This window comes from Myxocyprinus asiaticus, chromosome 1 (assembly GCF_019703515.2).
Source record: "Myxocyprinus asiaticus isolate MX2 ecotype Aquarium Trade chromosome 1, UBuf_Myxa_2, whole genome shotgun sequence".
In the NCBI taxonomy this organism is placed as follows: Eukaryota; Metazoa; Chordata; class Actinopteri; order Cypriniformes; family Catostomidae; genus Myxocyprinus; species Myxocyprinus asiaticus.
The window spans coordinates 20,947,443-20,966,994 of NC_059344.1; the positions used below are offsets into that span (position 1 = coordinate 20,947,443).

General features: G+C 39.3%; 1 protein-coding gene across 1 annotated transcript in view; it reads left to right on the forward strand.

The window, feature by feature from the left end:
- LOC127440888 (5-hydroxytryptamine receptor 2C-like) overlaps positions 1 to 19,552 on the forward strand; it is a 194,300-nt gene that overhangs the window by 74,634 nt on the left and 100,114 nt on the right. Inside the window, exon 2 of the mRNA XM_051697973.1 lies at positions 12,585 to 12,674. The gene's annotated coding sequence lies outside the window, so the exon portion shown is untranslated. The remainder of the gene's footprint in view (positions 1 to 12,584; positions 12,675 to 19,552) is intronic.

The window sequence follows — 19,552 nt, forward strand, 5'->3', positions numbered from 1 at the left end:
AACCCTAACTATTGGTTAATATTACTGTAACCAAAAGTCAAATAGCTATTTAGACACTGTTTTAGGCTACTGTTGTAGGTGGTGCAGCCTTTCTTATACCTTGCCTAATGCCTATAATTAACTAAGTAATTAAATGTCGATTAACATTAATGTAATAAAGGTTAGGCAATAAGTAAAGGATAATCTATAGTCACCTGGTCGTTATCGCAAAATATCACCCTGAAGAAAAATTTGCAAAAATTATCGTCTGCTGCTTATTATCCCACTATTTAACTACTTGCCAAAAAAAAAACAAAAAAAAAAACAAACATTAATGGACATGAAATAATGTTTGGAGTTTAAATAATTGTATTAGCTTACTAAAAGAATGCAAAGTGAGACAAAAAGTAGGATGTGCAGGTGTGCGTTTTTTGTTCAGAAATATTTGACCGCTGGTGGAGTGATTGACCAATCAGAATCAAGATTTCCAGAGTGCTATGTAATAATGGCAAATAATGATAGATTTGAAAAAGAAGCACTACCATTGGGATTAGTGCAATACAATAGTGCAATACATATTTGTACAGATTTACCTTGGGGCGTGTTTGTAAATTACCATGTCAGTTTCCAGGCCTCAGTCTGCACCTCTTCTCCCCCCAGAGATAGACCTCAAATAACCTGCTGTATCAGAACCAGATTAAGTAACATTAATGTTAATCAGACACCAATTGCCTAACAAGATAAGAGTGAGAATGTGTGCGTGATCAAGCGTGCTGTCCTTGCTGGATTTTTGTAGGTTTATAATTAAAGCAAGAGTGAAGGAAACAGAGATGAGGAGGAAAATGAAATGCAGAAATTATACTGTAAGTAGATAGCCACATCAAGTACACTATATGAAGGCTGTTGCTGGAGTAATTTTATGATATCGCTGGCCAATTAAGGGTGTTTCTCTGTTTCAGAGCCAGTTTTGTATGCAGCGGTGGCAGCAAAGACATCTGTGACAGCAGGAAGGGAGGCAAAGCGCTAATTTTGGGAGTACTGTTATATGTATGCAAATGCATCACTGTGTAACTACAGTATATAACCATCTATTGACAAAAAAACATATGAACCAAGTGCATGAAATAAGATGGGAAATACATGTTAAAAAAATGCATGTTGGGTAATGAAGTGATTGTTCAGCAGGAATATGGAAATGTCAGGGCAGTCCTGTCAGACTAGTGTCCCTAATGACTGTGTTTATGAAAATCATTTAAATATTGAATCCTGTTGCTGTAATACAGCAGGTTATCTGCATCATTCTTCACGAAGAGAGAAAAAGAGGTAGACGGATAAAGCGAAAGACTGTAATTTTCTCTCTTGTCTCAGTTTGACAGGATCAATTCCTGTTTGTAATAACAGGTTCTGGACGTGAGGCTGGCTGAAGACTCTCATTCATTGAGCACACATTGGGATGACTCATAGTTTTACCTCCTGTTTGATACGGGCGACTCAAAATGAATGTGTGTGTCTGAGTGTGTGTTGGTTTGCAGATCCACTTGAAAACTTTAGCTCAGGGCATTAGAAAAGTCTTCCACTTGATGGTGAAGACAGTACATTTCATCGTATTGTGTCTATAGAGGTAACACTTTAGATGTTACAACATAACATGCTCTTCTTTCCTCTCTCTATCTCTCTCTCTATCTTCCATGACAGACACATATACACTTTTTCCCCACAATGAAATGAAAGCCAAAAGGAACACTTGTGAGAAAAAATAAGAACCTTACATTGTAGGCACCACAGAGCCCTCTGTAAATGTCTATAGGGGATTGAGAGATTTGTGAGGAAGTATTATGAGAAAAAGAAGTGAAAGAGAGAGAGTAATGTATACATAATAGACAAGAATCTTGTCGGCTCTGGTTGTCATTAAACTGCTTGGTCAGTACTGATTTTCCATTGGGGGTTCTTTCTTTGCTTTGGTCTTGGTTAAATCTTTGTCCAGGGAACCAATGTGAATGGTGACAGATTTAGTCCATCATATCTGTTCAGTGAGCTGCATCAGGATCTTTACACCAGAGAGTCAGCAAGCTGCAGACAGACTTCATTACCTACACACAAAGAAATCCTGCTCTCTCATTCCCCTTCTCTCAGTCTGCTCTTTTCTTTCACTCCCATTCTCCAAGGTCTGGCCCTTCTCACGTCAAATCAGCTCACACTCTTTCATCGATGTTTTCACATGCTTTTTTTCCACACTCTCTCCAAGGACGCATCACAAAAGTAAACCTTATATAAACATGTCATATACCGTATATACAGTAGGTAAATCTAACTGAATGTTTGTTTCTTACGATTTAAAATACTTTTTGATCTAAAGGCTTATCCTTAAAAGATGGAAAAGTATGCAGAACTGTAATCTAGGCAAAGAGTGGCTACTTTAAGAAGTTAATCTTTTTAAGTTACTACATAATTTACTTCTGTTAGTGTTTCTGCTTTTTTTTCAAATGTGGAAAATAATAATATAATAAAGAATCAGTAGGTGTGTCCAAACTTTGGATGACAGACAGACAGACAGACAGACAGACAGACAGATAGATAGATAGATAGATAAACATTTGTTTTTACTCTTTTCAGTTGCAGACTCAGAATGTCAGGAGTTTGCATAACCACTGAACCAAGCACAAATCTCTCTGTCGATATTTGATCACCGATTCTATCATCCGTTCTCTGCAAACAAATGCACTGAATCCCTGTGGTCTCTTATTGTTAAACGGGTTTCATTACAGCAGACAATTTTACAGCAATTACATGGATGATTTTGAATAGAAATGTGTGTTTGTGTGTGTGTGTGTGGGGAGTGGGGGGTTGGGTGGTTTACGAGGACATTTTATTAGGTTAAAAACTGGTAATTACAAGGGTATTATGCTATAAATGTGGTTTATGAGGACATTTCTAGTGTCCCCATAATTCAAATCTCTTAAAAAACATACTAAACTATGTTTTTTTGAAAATGTAAAAATGCAGAAAGTTTTTTGTGAGGGTTAGGGTTAGGGGATAGAATCTATAGTTCGTACAGTATAAAAATAATTATGTCTATGGAGTGTCCTCATAAGGATATCTGCACCAATGTGTGTGTGTGTGTGACAGAGAGAGATAGGGAGAGATCTTAAATGGAGATGGGGGAATAACTAAAGCTGTTTAACACGTGTAAAGAGTTTCAGACGTGAGATCAATACACTGAAAGTGATGGAGCCTTCACAGTGAGTGATGTGTAAACACACACACTGTCTCAGAGGAGAGGTGTGTCACACTTTGTAACTGAGGTGTGTTAAGCTAGGCCGATGCGACAATTACAATATTTTCTCCATTAATAATTAATTAATAATTTTCTTTATTTATCACACATTATAAAGAAAATTATTAATTAATTATTAATGGAGAAAATATTGTAATTGTCGCATCGGCCTAGCTTAACACACCTCAGTTACAAAGTGTGACACACCTCTCCTCTGAGACAGTGTGTGTGTTTACACATCACTCACTGTGAAGGCTCCATCACTTTCAGTGTATTGATCTCACGTCTGAAACTCTTTACACGTGTTAAACAGCTTTAGTTTTCGCAAAACACATGGGAAACAAACACTCTGGGGCCAAAACCCAGATAACTATTCCTCCCTTTTGATTAAAAATTCAATTCCCCATTTGCTCATTCTCTCAGAGGGAGTTCTTTTTTTTTTTTTTTTTTTTTTTTTTTTTTACATCTCAGCAGGTCTGTTCAAGCAGATAAGTGAGTTTTAGGTAGAGCATTTCTTAGGTAGAGTAGAAAGCATTCTTAAAGAGATAGTTCAACCAAAAATAAAAATTTTGTCATGTACTCATTATCATGTACAGTAGTTTAAAATCTGTATGTATTATTTTTTTTTCCTATGAAAGAGAATATGAGATGTTTAGCAGAAAGTCCTGGCTGCACTTTTCCATACAATGACAGTGAATAGGAACTGTGACTGTCATCTCCAAAGATAACAAATAAACACCATAAAAACTACAAAAAAAAGTAGACTGTACTTTTTTGTGACTTGTGCGATACTTTCTTTAGTCCTCTAATCCCATACAATAGCTTTGTGAAATTTAAGTCATTATTTGCTGAAAACCATGCCCTCTACTGTTGCTTTCAAATGTCATTTGCATTCAAAACTGACACGTCAAGGCATATAGCACCAGGTTTGACCTCAAATGTCATTGTTACTTCCATGCTTTGTGACCGATCATGATACTTCAGGTTTGAATGTGCAGAAGTGTGAAGGACACATAAAAAGCTAAGGCAGAAGGCAAGGAATTTTCAGTGATTAACAATTTAAATTTCAGTCCTTTCCTCACACAAAGCTATTGTATAAGTTTAGAAGACTTGAAACATGGGTGAACTTAATTATCTTCATTTGGGAGAACATTTCCTCTCTCTGAAAAGCTGTATCTGTGTCTACCACCAACTCTCACTCTCCCTCCTTCAATCCCTCCCTTTCTTTCATCATTCACCCACTGCAGTGGAAAGTAGAAGTATTTACTGATGGGATCCTTACCTTCACACACACACACACACACACACACACACACACACGAGAGAGAGAGAAGAGGGGTGGGGGGATGCTGTCAGAGATCCTGGGCATATTGAGGGCTCTGGGGTCCTTTATGCCTGAGGACGGCTTTTGCCAGTATTCTCTTTTCCTGGCATGCATACGCAAACCACCAGTCTGAATAATTCATTGTAGAGATTCTCTCCAGCACTGAGCAGCATTGTGTAACCAGAGTTCAGTGTTACCACCCAGTGGGGCCTTTGTCGTTTCATGACCCTGCGAACTGGAAGTCTTTGACTTTGTTTTCTGGTGAGAGCAGACAGATGTTTGCACACTCTGCTTGTTTGACAGAGTGAGAGCGGTTCAGTGTATAACCCCAAAAGAATAAAAGCTAGTCCTAGTAGTTATGTTCGAAAACTGCCAACCTAGACAAAACATAGGCCCCGTTTCAGTGGTGGAAAGAGTACTGATTTTTTTTTTTTACTTAAGTGAAAGTACTACTACTTTAGAAATAATTCACTTGAATACAAGTAGAAGTTCTGAGAAATATTATGACTCAAGTAAGAGTAAGTAGTTTGCCAAAAAAACTACTCAAGTAATTGTTACAAGTTACTTTATGAAAATTATTTTATATATAGTATATATACGCTTCCATTTTTAGAACACAAAGACATTTTTGTTCTTGAAAGAAATGGATGCTTCCTTTCACCAAGGATGCATTAAATTGATCAAAAACACTGCCAAAATCATCAAGTTTGAAATAATTGTTTTAAGTGATATTTATTCAATTTTTTCTTTACCCGTATTGGCAAACATATACTGTGTCACCTATTCCTTACAAAAGCATTCTAAAGTGTTAATTTGGTACTCAAGAAAATTTTTCTTATTATTAGAACAATTGAAAATGGTTGCGCTACCATGCGGAAATCACTATACAGTGGAGTTTTTCCCAGGTATTGAGTTCCTTTACATTTACAAGCCAATTTTTGGTTGTAAAAACAAGCAAATAGAAACACGTTTCTCCTGAAATTCTATTTTCTCCTAAAGTCTATTGTTTTAGAGAGATGAAGGCTATTCCATGCATAACTGTTTTGATAAAATAATCTCTAACAGGATAGAGAGGGAAGTGGACAGCCCAGATGCACAAAAAAAGACAAGTAAATCAGAGTCTTTAGTTTGAGAAACAGACTCCTCACAGGTCCTAAACTAGCAGCTTCTAAATGCAAAAGACCTGCATTGCTGCAAGAGAATTCTTGGACAAATAGACTATTTTAAGAATACAACATTTATTTAAATAGAAGTAGACATTTGTGACATTCTATATGTCTCTAAATCGTCTCTAAACTACACAATGTGCATTGTGACTGAAACACATTCCTACTTCAGGTTTATTCTCATCAACATATGTCCAAGTATTTTGGCTATTAAGTTAACATACTGTACAAAGGTAATATAATGCAATATCATAGATGAGGAAATTTATCCTCTATGATATTGCAGCAATTATCCAGATATGGAATGAGATTAAGCAAACTGTTATCAACTCCTACATGCCAGCTGAATAAAATAAGGCAAAAATAAACATTTCACACAGTGTTTAGTGAGAGATATGATTAATTCAAACACTAAAAGTGGTTGATCTGTATATGTATTATTGTATTACAGTTGTAATAATAAAGTCTTAACTAACATTATGGTTATTTAACATACTGAGATATTATTAAGTAAATTGTAGCGTTTGGTTACATTATGTTTTGTGATTTCTCATACCTTCTTTATATAACATCCATCCCTTGCACACTTTTGGCCTCTAGCGGGTGAGGCTTTTCAGATAAACAGCAGCACAGGGCAGGGAAGTACAGTACAGTACCGTGAGCGAGAGTGTTACCTGCTAGGACAGTTTATTTTGAACAAGAGGGGCGAATGGTTACAGAATTTAACGTGGGAGTACAATGCCGAACTGATGCAGATTGATAGAATTGGAGAGTCCGTCTGTGCGCGTGATGGTGCGAGGAACCGGACGGTGGGAAATTTTTTAACATTTTTTTCAGTGAAAAGTCAAAAGGAGATTGCAATGTATGTAATTGTAACTATATCAGATATTATTTATAAAACACCGGAACCCGTTACGTGGGCATTTTTTGCCTCCATATTTTTAATTTCAGGGATACTTTTTGTTAATTTTGGTCCCTGTTAATTTCCAACACTACTGGCATTGTATCTTCCTAAGGTATTTAAAAAGTTTGTTTTAGACATATAGTAGCAGGTAAACAAGATATCCCCATATACAGTATGTGTCAAACTACATTGTATTAATGTTTGGCACAGTTAAAACCTCGCCTACCTTACAAACAAGTGAAGTATGATCAGTGGTTAAACGTGTTCAGACGGTTCCCTCGTGCCTGAATGAACGGCTCCTTTCCAGAATAAAATTAAATATGCAGAAAATCACAGTATTACAGTTCTTGTATAGTGACAGGGCAGAAAGTCTTGGAGAAACTAGAGAAGAGAGGACATCGGCAGCAGTTTATGAAAGCTGCTGTGCTCATGATGCTGTGCTCTGACGGCTTCCATCGTGCCGCGCACAGCACGTTTAGTTTATAAACAGATTTAGTGCTTATAACTTTCTTCTTCCCAAAAATTCAGAAATATTATGTATTTTTTTGTACTTTGTAATTGAGGTGAAAAATAACTGTAGCGAGGTTGAATAAAAAGTACTATTATTTATTTATACTTAAAAAAGTAGAAAAATGTACTCAAGTACTGTAACCATTTACACCTTGTTTTAAGATGCATCTCGGGTGATCCAATCACATGTGGTCAGGTGAGACACATCGCTGTTTACACATGGTTGTTTAAACGCGTCTCCTATGACCATTTGTGATCAGATTTCAAGGGGAGGGTCTCTGTTTCATGACGACATACATCAATCAATATGTCTGTGTGTTAATGAATGAAAATAAGCTGCAAAAAAGTCATAAAAGACAAAGAAAGAGCAAATAAAATCGGTGCACTGTTTCACACACAGCCACGCCCGCCCCAGTTCCTATCTTCCCAGAAGTGCACGAGGAGCTGACAAGGTCGTGGGAGGCACCTTTTACTGCTGCCCGGTCCTGATCTTTCAGCTTCCCCGCCCTCACTACCCTCAATGGTGGGGCGGCCAAGGGGTATTCGGTAATCCCCCCAGTGGATAAGGGCGCTCGAAGCTCCCATCCAGGGCCTGTATGTTTACGTCATCCCTGATGGCCAAGGCCTACAGTGCCGCTGGACAAGCCACATCCACCCTGCAAGCCATGGCTGGGCGCTAAAAGAACTGCACGAGGGTAGTTCCACCCCAGGATTGATGCAGGAACTGCGCTCGGCGACCAACCTCGCCCTCCGGGCGACAAAGGTCACAGCGCGGTCTCTCGGGTGGGCGATGTCCACCTTGGTGTTCCAGGAGCGCCACCTTTGGCTCAACCTGGTCGAGATGAGAGAGGCCGACAAGGCACGGTTCCTTGATGCCCCCATATCCCAGGTTGGCCTGTTTGGCGACACCGTCGAGGACTTCGCCAGGCAGTTCTCGGCAGTGAAGCAGCAGACAGAAGCTATCCAACACATCCTGCCCCAGCGCGGCTCAAGATCCCGCACCCCGTCTGCTCATCGCCAAGGGCATCCTCCTGCGGTGATTGCACCGGCTCCACCACAGCCCACCACAGGAAGCAGACGCCACCCGTCTCACAGCCGGCCGCCAAGAACCCGAGAAAGTCTTCGAAGCGCCCTTGAGATGGGCGACCCAGGGGTGAGGAAACCCGCTGCTCTGGAGCTGGTAAGCAGACCACTCCATCCCCCGGTGGAGGGCCGGGAGGAGAATCTCCTCTCACCCGGAGCTTGGACGCATGGCTCGCACTTTCCAACCTGTCACGATGGCTGATCCGGACTGTCCGACTCAGCTACACGATTCAGTTCGCCAGGTGTCTGCCCAGGTTCCTTGCACGCAGAAATCGCTACCCTCCTATGGAAGGGTGCGATAGAGCCTATCCCTCCGGCCGAGATGAAGAAGGAGTTTTACAGCCCCTACTTAATTGTACCGAAGAAAGGCGGTGGGTTGCGGCCAATCTTGGACCTGCAAGTACTGAACCGGGCTTTACACAGACTCCCGTTCAAGATGCTGACGCAAAAAAACACATTCTAGCGAGCATCCGGTATCAAGATTGGTTCATGGCGGTAGATCTGAAGGACATGTACTTCCACGTCTCGATTCTACCTCGACACAGACCCTTCCTGCGGTTTGCGTTCGAGGGTCGGGCGTATCAGTACACGGTCCTCTCTTTCGGCCTGTCTTTGTCCCCTTGCGTCTTCACGAAGGTCGCAGAGGCAGCCCTTGCCCCGTTAAGGGAAGTGGGCATTCGCATCCTCAACTATCTCGACGACTGGCTATTCCTAGCTCACTCTTGGGATGTGTTGTGTGCGCACAGGGACCTGGTGCTCTCGCACCTCAGCCGACTATGGCTTCGGGTCAACTGGGAAAAGAGCAAGCTCCTCCCGGTTCAGAGCATCTCTTTTCTGGGCTTGGAGTTGGACTCAGTCTCGATGACGGCACGCCTCATGAACGAGCGCGCGCAGCCAGTGCTGACCTGTTTGAAGGCGTTCAGACAGAAGACAGCGGTTCCACTGAAACTGTTTCAGAGGCTCCTGGAGCATATGGCGTCTTCAGTGGTGGCCACACTGCTCGGGTTGATGCATATGAGACCGCTACAGCACTGGCTCCAGACTCGAGTTCCGAGATGGGCCTGCGGCTACATTGGCACATCAACATCCTTGGCAATCACATGCCTTGAGTTGTTGGCAATTCTGCTCGCCCTGCAGAGGTTTCGGTCATTGATCCAGGGCAAGCATGTGTTAGTTCGCACAGACAACACGGCAACGGTAGCATACATCGACCATTAAGGCGGTTTACGCTCCTGTTGTATGCCACAACTCGCCGCCATCTCCTCCTCTGGAGTCAGCAGCACCTCAAGTTGCTGCGAGCCATTCACATACCGGGTGACCTCAACACTGCAGCGGACGTGCTGTCACAACAGGTTACCCTCAGGGGAGAGTGGAGACTCCACCCTCAGGGGGTCCAGCTGATTTGGAGTCGATTCAGGCAGGCACAGGTAGACCTGTTCACTTCCCGAGAATCCCCCCACTGCCCGCTCTGGTACGCCCTGACCGAGGCACCCCTCAGTATAGACGCGCTGGCACACAGCTGGCCCCCTGGACTATGCAAATATGCATTTCCCCCAGTGAGCCTACTTGCACAGACCCTGTGCAAGGTGAGGGAGGACGAGGAGCAGGTCGTCCTAGTAGCACCTTACTGGCCCACCCAGACGTGGTTCTCGGACCTCACGTTCCTCGCGACAGTGGGGGAGGTTACGTGTCGGCCTGGTGCTCTGGCTACAAGGCACACAGTGGTCTGCCTGTCTCGCACCGCCATTTCACGTAACACAGTTCAGCTAGTTGTGGCATTTCTTACAGGGACTCCTAGTGTCACTACATCGACACAACGTCAAGTGAGTGACAGATAGGGAACGTCCTGGTTACTTTCATAACCTCCGTTCCCTGATGAATGGAATAAGACGTTGTGTCCCTCCTGCCACAACACTGGACTACCCGCTGAAATGGCCGGGACCTTGTCCTCAGCTCAAAATCTGAATGAGTGGTTGCATACCAGCTCCTTTTATACCCGTATGTTCGGGGGAGTGGTATGCAAATACCACTCGCCAATTCCCATTGGCCTTTTTTCAAAGATCAGAGGTGTCTCGGGCTCCCAAGAGTGACCCCTAGTGTCACTACATCGACACAACGTCTCGTTCCCTCCATCAGGGAACGGAGGTTACGAAAGTAACCAGGACAATGTGTAAGCTGCTTTAGAATGATCAATGTAAAATATTTCAAATGAAAAATATTAGAGGGATCAATAAACCAATTTACTGAGGGGGCCTGGGTAGCTCAGCGAGTAAAGATGCTGACTAACACCCCTGGAGTCGTGAGTTCGAATCCAGGGCGTGCTGAGGGACTCCAGTCAGGTCTCCAAAGCAACCAAATTGGCCCGGTTGCTAGGGAGGGTAGAGTCACATGGGGTAGGCTCCTCGTGGTTGCTATAATGTGGTTCTCGCTCTTGGTGGGGCGCGTGGTGAGTTTTGTGTGGATGCCGCGGAAAATAGCGTGAAGCCTCCACACGCGCTATGTCCCCACAGTAATGCGCTCAACAAGCCACGTGATAAGATGCGTGGATTGACGGTCTCAGATGCGGAGGCAACTGAGATTCATCCTCCACCACCACGAGGACCTAGAGCGCATTGGGAATTGGGCATTCCAAATTGGGGAGAAAAGGGGAGGAAAAAAAAATAAAAAATTATTCACTGCCTTTGCCTGATTAATATGTAATCATGTAAACCATAAAAGTAACTATAATATGATTACAAGTATATTAAAAATGCAATCTAATTACAAGTACTTTATTTAGTAATCTTATTACATAATATAGATTACATATAATCCTTTACTACCCAGCACTGGGTGTTAGTGAATTACATGCACCTCACATGAGGAGCACTATTTGTGTCACGTGTGATAGACCTGCTGTCTATGAAGAGCTTATTTAGTTTCAAATCAGTCACTTATGAGGTTTCATTAAGGTTAGGATACTACCCAGGAGGGTTTTTGACTGTCTATGTAGGCAGTAGGGAATGAGGCTGCATGCTAGTTTTTGGACCAGAGCTGTTATTATCAATGAGATTAAATGAGACATGGAAATGTCACGCTAGTCTTCTATTACTAAACAGAGCACGGAACTGATCCAAAATTACTGTTGTTTTCATCCCGACAAGAATCACAGGTGTAATCTAAATTATCTCCAAATTACTCTTCATTACATGCTGTCTTCTTGAAAACACTATACAGTCTGACTTTCAACCCTGCAGATGTTGATCAGAATGGTAGAATGTTAAGGAGTAACAGAGTCTAGTGAATAAACTGTCAATAGATTGTGGGTTTAATGTCAGGCTGCTGTGGGGAGGGATTATGCCTACAACTGATATTAACTAACAGTCCTGCTCTGCTACTGTTTTGTTATAGATTGATCATTTTTATTGGCTTTTAAAGCCAAATAACAAATGTCCTGCTACTGTATATACATATAAGCAGGGTCCAAAATGATCGTTTTGCCTTACCTACAAACGGCTCATTAATAAAATATTTTAAACTGTTTTCCGCCTGTATTTTTATTTCATTCAATTTATTTATTTTTTTTTTTTGTTGTTGCCAGAGGCAAAGGAGTTATTTAGCTGTTTTCCTTTGCATATTTGCGTCAAACAGTGCAAATGACTGTGATGCTCGCAGCATCACATTTAAGCTGGGCTCTCTGTGAAACTGCACCTGTCAGTAAAAAGAAATTTTGTGACTTTGTTTTGTAATATTTTTTGTTGGCTCTATGCCAGGAATATGTCAGCACATAGAGCTGTGATGGTAAGACAATAAAAGAAAGACAAAACAACTTTTGGCTTCATAGCTCCTAGCTTCACACTTCAGTTCACTGTCAACTGAGGTGAAATTTTTTAGAAGATGCGGAACAGTCACTGATAATTTCTTTAGTGAACCATTTGTCTCCATTTACCATTTAATAAGAGATAAAAACAACTATCATGCTAACAAATATTACAATTTAAACCCTGCATTATGCTGCAATTCCTAAAAAAGTTACCATCATCTAGCCAACAGACTTTTATTTATTCGCCAAAGCCAATTTTGAGTTGCATTTGTTGCTTTCAGAGTGTTAATTGTGAACCCTTATGTTATTTTTGACAGTATTATTTTCTCCACTTGGACTGACTGACATGGGAATGTAAAGAAAAGCTGAATCAAAGACTTATGATCTCAGAGCCCTCTGTGTTACCTTGGGACAGTTTCCAGATAGTGTCGATAGTGTGTATACATTAGCATTTTTAGTTGTTGAGTTTGCTTTAGGCCAACATTGTTTTTAAAGCCTTTGATATCTTACCAAAGACATTTGAAGTTTTTCTGTGATTTCAGATATGTCTTCAAAAGTTCCTGAGAATCGAATTCATGAATGAGGTGGTGTGCATCAGAGGTGGGACCAAGTCATAGTTTTACAAGTCACAAGTAAGTCTCAAGTCTTTGCATTCAAGTCCAAGTCAAGTTCCAAGTCCTCAACTTTAAGCTTCAAGTCATAAACAAGTAATAAGTGCTTTTAGCCCAAATTAGTGTCCGAGTATTAATTACTATATTAAATTTATATCAGGAAGGCTTTTAAAATATGTTCATCACTTCCCAATTCAATATAATTTGAGATATACTGTATATTTTCACTAAGGGCACCGATCTATCTCAGTTCAATTTGTCTGCCTAGGGATGTGCTTGAAAGTTACAAGTTTGTCTTAAAGGAATATTCCGTGTTCAATACAAGTTAAGCTCAGTCAGCAGCATTTGTGGCATAATGTCAATTGGTTACCACAAAAATTAATTTTGACTCGTCCCTCCTTTTATTTAAAAAAAGCAAAAATCGAGGTTACAGTGAGGCACTTACAGTGGAAGTGAATGGGGCCAATTTTTTAAGGTTTTAAACAGAAAAGTGAATCTTATAATTTTATAAAAGCACTTACATTAATTCTTCTGTTAAAACTTGTGTATTATTTGAGCTGTAAAGTTGTTTAATTTGTCATTTTTATAGTCATGTTAGGGTTTTAGGGTTTGTTGACATTACTGTACATCGTCACGGCAATGAAGTTATAAAATTGGCCACAAAAATCATGTTAATACACATATTGTTTATGTCTTGTGGCTATACTTTTGACACAGTTAGTATTTTAACTTTCAAAAATTGGCCCCCATTCACTTCCATTGTAAGTGCCTCATTGTAGAGTTTTGCTTTTTTTAAAGAAAATGATGGACAAGTCAAAATTACTTTTGGTGGTAATCAATATTATGGCACAAACTGCTATCAGTTGAGCGTAACTTGTATTGAACCTGGAATATTCCTTTAACAAGCACAAAAATGGTACTGTCACATTAACAAGCAACGAGCATCTCACAGACTCGCACAAGTGCCCTGGTTTATTAACGAGAGATAAGACTCTCTTTTTTTAGCGCGTCCATGCAATTTGTGATTAAAATTAAAATTTGTTTTTAATTTTTTATCTGGCTGTAAAGAACAGGAAGGATATTGAAAGACACATTTTTCAATAAAAGTGAAGTGTGCCTAATCTTTGATGGACGCATTACACAGAAGAAATGTTCTGTTTTAATCTCAAGCACTTTTCAACAAAAAAGGAGATTTTCCAGGTATTAAAGTACTTACATTTATAAAAGCTAACTTTTAGCACTTCAGGGGCCTTGTGCAAACCCTGTAAACAGTGTAGAAAGCGCAGTAGGGGTCAATCAAGCGATAGGGAGATTATGATGTTTGATGTTTGTTGCAAATTTAGCAATATTGAGTTTTGCCTCGATATGATTTGTCATTTTTTTGGTTTGCAATATATCAGAATTCGATATATTGTCCCATCCCTAGTAACTACCTGGTTAACCCAGCTAACACGGTAAGTTAAATGCTACTGAACTATAGCTGACATGTAAAAGTTAACAATCCCAACATACCTCTGTCTCTGGGTTTTCAGATGCTTCACAAAACTGGACATTGTTGATAAAGCGACTGTAATTTTTGAACCACAGGTTCTACATGTTGCAATCCTTTTGTTGCCTTCGATATTGTATTCTTTATATCCAAATGAAATTACCTTTGGTATCATTTTGGCTGTGTTGTCCTTGAATGCGTGATCTTCAAACTTGGTCCTACTCTCGTGGAAGCTGATTGGTTGGTTGTCTGGTTGGTTGAATGTGGATCGTGGAAATGTAGATTTGAAAATCAAATGAATTGTTTATTGGGTAAAATGAATCGTTGATTTGCTCTGATATTTGGTTTTAGAAGGTATCAAGTCTTTCCAAGTCAGAGGGCTCGAGTCCTAGTCAAGTCGCAAGTCACTGTTGTCAAGGTCTAAGTCGAGTTACAAGTAGGGTTGCCACCCATCCAGTAAAATGTGGGATTGTGCCATATTTAAAGATAAAATGACTGATTCAATACGGGACGTGATTTGTCCCGTATTTAAGCTGGTCAGATGGCGTCACAGTGAAATTGTTCCAGATCGTCAATTTAACATTGATATAAGTTGGAATATTTGCCTATGGTGGATAAGGGACCGTCTGAAAAGTCCACACATTGTGCTAAAACATGCTAAAACTGTGGAGGGTGTGGTAAGGAACCATCTGAAAAGTCCACAAATGGTGGTAAAACTGTGGAGTTTTTTCTATATAAATGTTAAATAAGATCACACAATGTATGAATACAATCATAAAGACAAGTACAGGTGAAGGAAAAAAATAAACAAATAAAATAAATAACAATTATTAAAAAAATAAATAAAAAAAATATATGTATAAACCATACAAAATGTAAACATTAATAAGATAAAGAAGACAAATAATCTAAAAAATTAAAATAAATATATTTTTAACATATAAATGATGTATTTTTTTTTATAAGACAGGGGTCAGGAAAGTTCTCATTTTAGCATATGAGAAAGGATATACAGTTTTTATTAATAACGCATATTAACTCAACACATTTATTGCTAAAACTGTGGAGGATATGGTTAGGGGTGTGATCCCCCCATTTAAGTGTCCCTTATTTTAAAACTTCAAAAGTGGAAACCCTAGCGCAAGTCTTCTTTGATTATGTTGAGTCAAGTTGCAAGTCATCAAATTTGTGACTCGAGTCCAAGTCAAGTCTAAGTCACGCGACTTGAGTCCACAACCCTGGTGTACATGTGCTAAAGCTACTCCATACACGCCCCGGTTCTACAGGGGTCCTCAAAGGAACATTAGAGCACCCTCAATTAAATATGTGTACATTTTAAATAAATTATCTCATAATTTACTCACCTTCATGATATCCTAGCTGTGTATGACTTTCTTTCTTCAGCAGAACTCAGTTGAAGAAAAATATCTTAGCTCAGTAGGTCCTTAAAATGCAAGTGGATGGTGATATGACATTTGAAGCTCCAAAAATCACAGACAGTCAGCATAAACGTCATCCATATATCTCTTGCGGTTAATGTCTTCTAAAGCGATATAATCGTTTTTGGTGCGAAAAAAATATCAATATTTAAGTACTTTTTAACTATAAACAATCGCTTCTGGTAAGCTTCATGAGAGCACCAAGTTCACGTGGTCTCTGGTGTGACATGTTCACTTTGGCATGTTAGAGATGTAATCTTACATTCTTCTCTCCGTTGAGACATTCAGGATAAGGACACAAACACACCATTGTGAGTAAAGAAGCAGATAAATACAGAAATCAACGAAGTAATAAATCTAAACCAAAATCAACTAAGCTTCTGTATAGCATTCCTCCTACTCACTTGTAAACAGCAATGCTCTTCCGGGTGTGACGCACGTGCATCAGTTCTCCGTGTCTCAAGCGCCAACGCGATTATGTCAAATGTGCATACCCTGCTGAATGAAAGCGATGATTTAGAGTTAAAAAGTACTTAAATTTCAATCTTTTTCAACCAAAAGTGATCAAGTTGCTTTAGAAGACATTAATTTAACCGCAGGAGTTGTATGGATGACATTTACGTTGACTGTGATTTTTAGAGCTTCAAAAGTCGGATCACCATCCACTTGCATTTTATGGACCAACTGAGCTGTCATATTTTCTATTTTTCTTCAAATGTGTTCTGCTGAAGAAAGTAAGTCACACATCTGGGATATCATGAGGGTAAATGATGAGAGAATTTTCATTTTTGGGTGAACTATTCCTTTAAATGAAGGCAATACAATATCTGGATTAAATATTACATTGTTTTGGAAGCATTAAACATGTTTTCATCTATTTTTTTATTACATTAATTCTCCACTTTAAACAGAGCACCCCCACTATTTTCAGAAGCACCCTCAGTGATTTTAATCTGGAACCGGGCCTGACTCCACATTTCCATGATCTTCCCAGTAGTGGTTCACTTGTGTTCTGCCAATACCTTTGCTGAGTGCTGGTCTTTCTTTGTGATAGCATTTCAGATTTGCTGAATATAAATACAGTAGAAAATGTATTAGCCAATGCCTACAATTAGAAAATGTCAAAAAAATTGGCCATTTAATTGGCCTTGTTTATATAGTGGTCAATCACTCACTTAGAGCTATCATGTTAATGAGTTCCGGCAAAATTAAGTAGGAGAGGAAAGGAGGAAAAGCAAAATAAAGTACTCAGATGGCTAGCACAATCTAAAAATAAAATTACAATGATGTTACCTCAACAACCTTTTCTGCCTCCAGTTATTTATTGCAGTTTCAGGCAAAAACATGTCAGATACACAAGCAAACAAAAGCAAACAAACAAAAGTATAAACCCAAATTTGTTTCCCTACTGTTAGTAATGGCAGGAAGATCTCATAGCCATTTTAGTGAACCTACTTAGCAGCTCAAAGACATGTACAACTCCTAAATAATACTATCAAACTAATGAAATTAAAAAAATAAAAAAATTAAAAAAAAAACAGTGTAAAACACTTTCCCGTCCTCTCTCTATTTCTAGCAGTGATGAGCAGAAGTTTCGCTACAAATAGCTGTGCTATTAGCTTAACTACATTTCTGAGTATTGAGGTGGTAGCTTTGCTAGTTTTTAAACAAGAAGCTTTTCAGTAGGGAAGCTATATATTTTTTATTATGTAGCAGCGTAGCTTTGACAAAAGCTACACCGCTACATCATACATCACACCTTTATGATGTAGCGGTGTAGATGTTGTTTACTACAGCCACTTTTGAATCAGAACTAAAGATGTCCGACTCACAAATGAATCGCTCATCTGAGACGGTTCTTTACAATGAATTGGTCACACATTATAGCTAAGCGGTCTGATTTGGTTCGTGATTCAATCTGAATGACTCAGAAAGCTCACGCGCGTGCTACTGAATCATTTGGTGCATGACACACTCTCACTTGCTAACACGGTCATGGAATATTTTAAAATATGGAAAATAAAAATAACGCTGGTTGCAGTGGATCTACAATCAATGGAAACCAAACCTGCAAATGCGTGCTATCGTTTGCCAGTGATGAAGAAGTTCTTTATTAAGTTCAACACTTGTATAGCTTGAATGGCACTGCAGATAAAGATTTTACCACCAAAAGGGTATCAAAACACTTAGTAGCCTACACGAAAACACATCAAAAAAGTACCATGGCATTACCATGTTTTTTGGACATGTACCATTACCTGGGAGCACCATGTTAATACAGTGGTATACTAATAAAGTAGTCATGTATAGTGAAGTACCATAGTAGTACCATGGTATTCTTTGAATGATCTTGAAGCAACATGTACATTCAATTGTATATGAATGTAGTAATCATATATCAAATTACCATGGTAGTAACATGGTATTCTTTGAAGCACCATGTAAATACAGAATAGTACCTAAATATGGTAATTGTATCTCAAATTACCATGGTATTACCATCTGATACCATCAGAAATCACATTGTTATTACCCAGATGTGCTTAAACACAAAGAATTTGGCCCCTGATCAGAAGCTTCAGAAATACAACAGCTAGACACAGAATTACAGGATAAGATGAATAGTATATGTACAGACTTTTTATACAGGAATGTGCGAAGGAAATTATGTTCAAATGAGTATGGATTTGTCAAGGTAGTAGTATAAATATGAATTTAAATGTTGTTTTTTGTTTGTTTTTTTTTACATACATATTATATTGCACCATACTGCATACCTGATACTGTACTATATTGCACTATACTGTACTATGCTGTACCGTAGCTTTGATAAACATTATGTGAATGAGTCTTTTAGATGCTTTGTCTTTGACAGTATGCTCTGTGCATCTGTTTGAAAAAATTATGAAGTAGCTTAAATATAGCAAGCTACTTTTGGTGTGTAGCTTGTAGTGTAACTTGCTACTTTCTCTGAAGTGTACCTTTTAGCTTAGCTTAACTAATCTTTCTATTGAGTAGTTGGTAGCTTAGCTTGCTAAAATTTTTGAGTAGCTTGCCCAACACTGATTTACGGACAGTGAAGGAACAAGTATTGCGTGTTAGCAGTCTGTACAATTGCCTGAAAACAGGTCTCAAACCAGCTGTCAGAAAAAAACATCAGTTAATTATTTATCTTCCAAGGTGTCCTAGGTAAATACATTGGCATAAACCTGTTGATACTTTCACTGTTAAGTGGAGTTGTATATTCTTAATTGCTGTGTTTTTTTGTTGTTGGTTTTTTTTTTTCAAAAGCACAGATCGATATCGGGTCCTACCTCACACAGCTGGGCTCCCGGTTGCTGATTTTCTTTACAGTGCACTCAGTGATTGCCGAAGCCTTGCTGCCTATTCGATTTCTTTTTCTTCTTTTTTTTTCATTTGTGTTTGTGTTATGTGTGATAGAGTGTGATATTTGTTAATATGACTGGCTCTGATGGTGTATATGGTTTGGTATTGACTGAATGTGTGGGTTTAGTAAGTTAATGTGTGTGTGTGTGTGTGTGTGTGTGTGTGTGCGTGCGTGCGTGCGTGTGTGCGTGCGTGTGTGTCTGTCTAGGCTTTTATACGTTCTGGAGGAAAAGAGTATTGAGCTAAAGTTTAGTCTCAGACAACTAGTAATTACAGCAGCGTGCTGTGAATACGGAGATACTGTAGGTGTGGAGGACACCACACACACACACAAACACGCACACACACACACACACACACACACATTGGTACTCCTATCATTACGAGGACTCTCCATAGACATAATGATTTTTATACTGTACAAACTATATATTCTATCCCCTAACCTTAATTCTACCCCTACCCCTAAACCTATACCTCACAGAAACCTTTTTGCCATTTTTACATTTTCAAAAAATCATTATTTAGTAAATTTTTTAAGCCATTTGAATTACAGGGACACTAGGGATGTGACACTAAGGCAA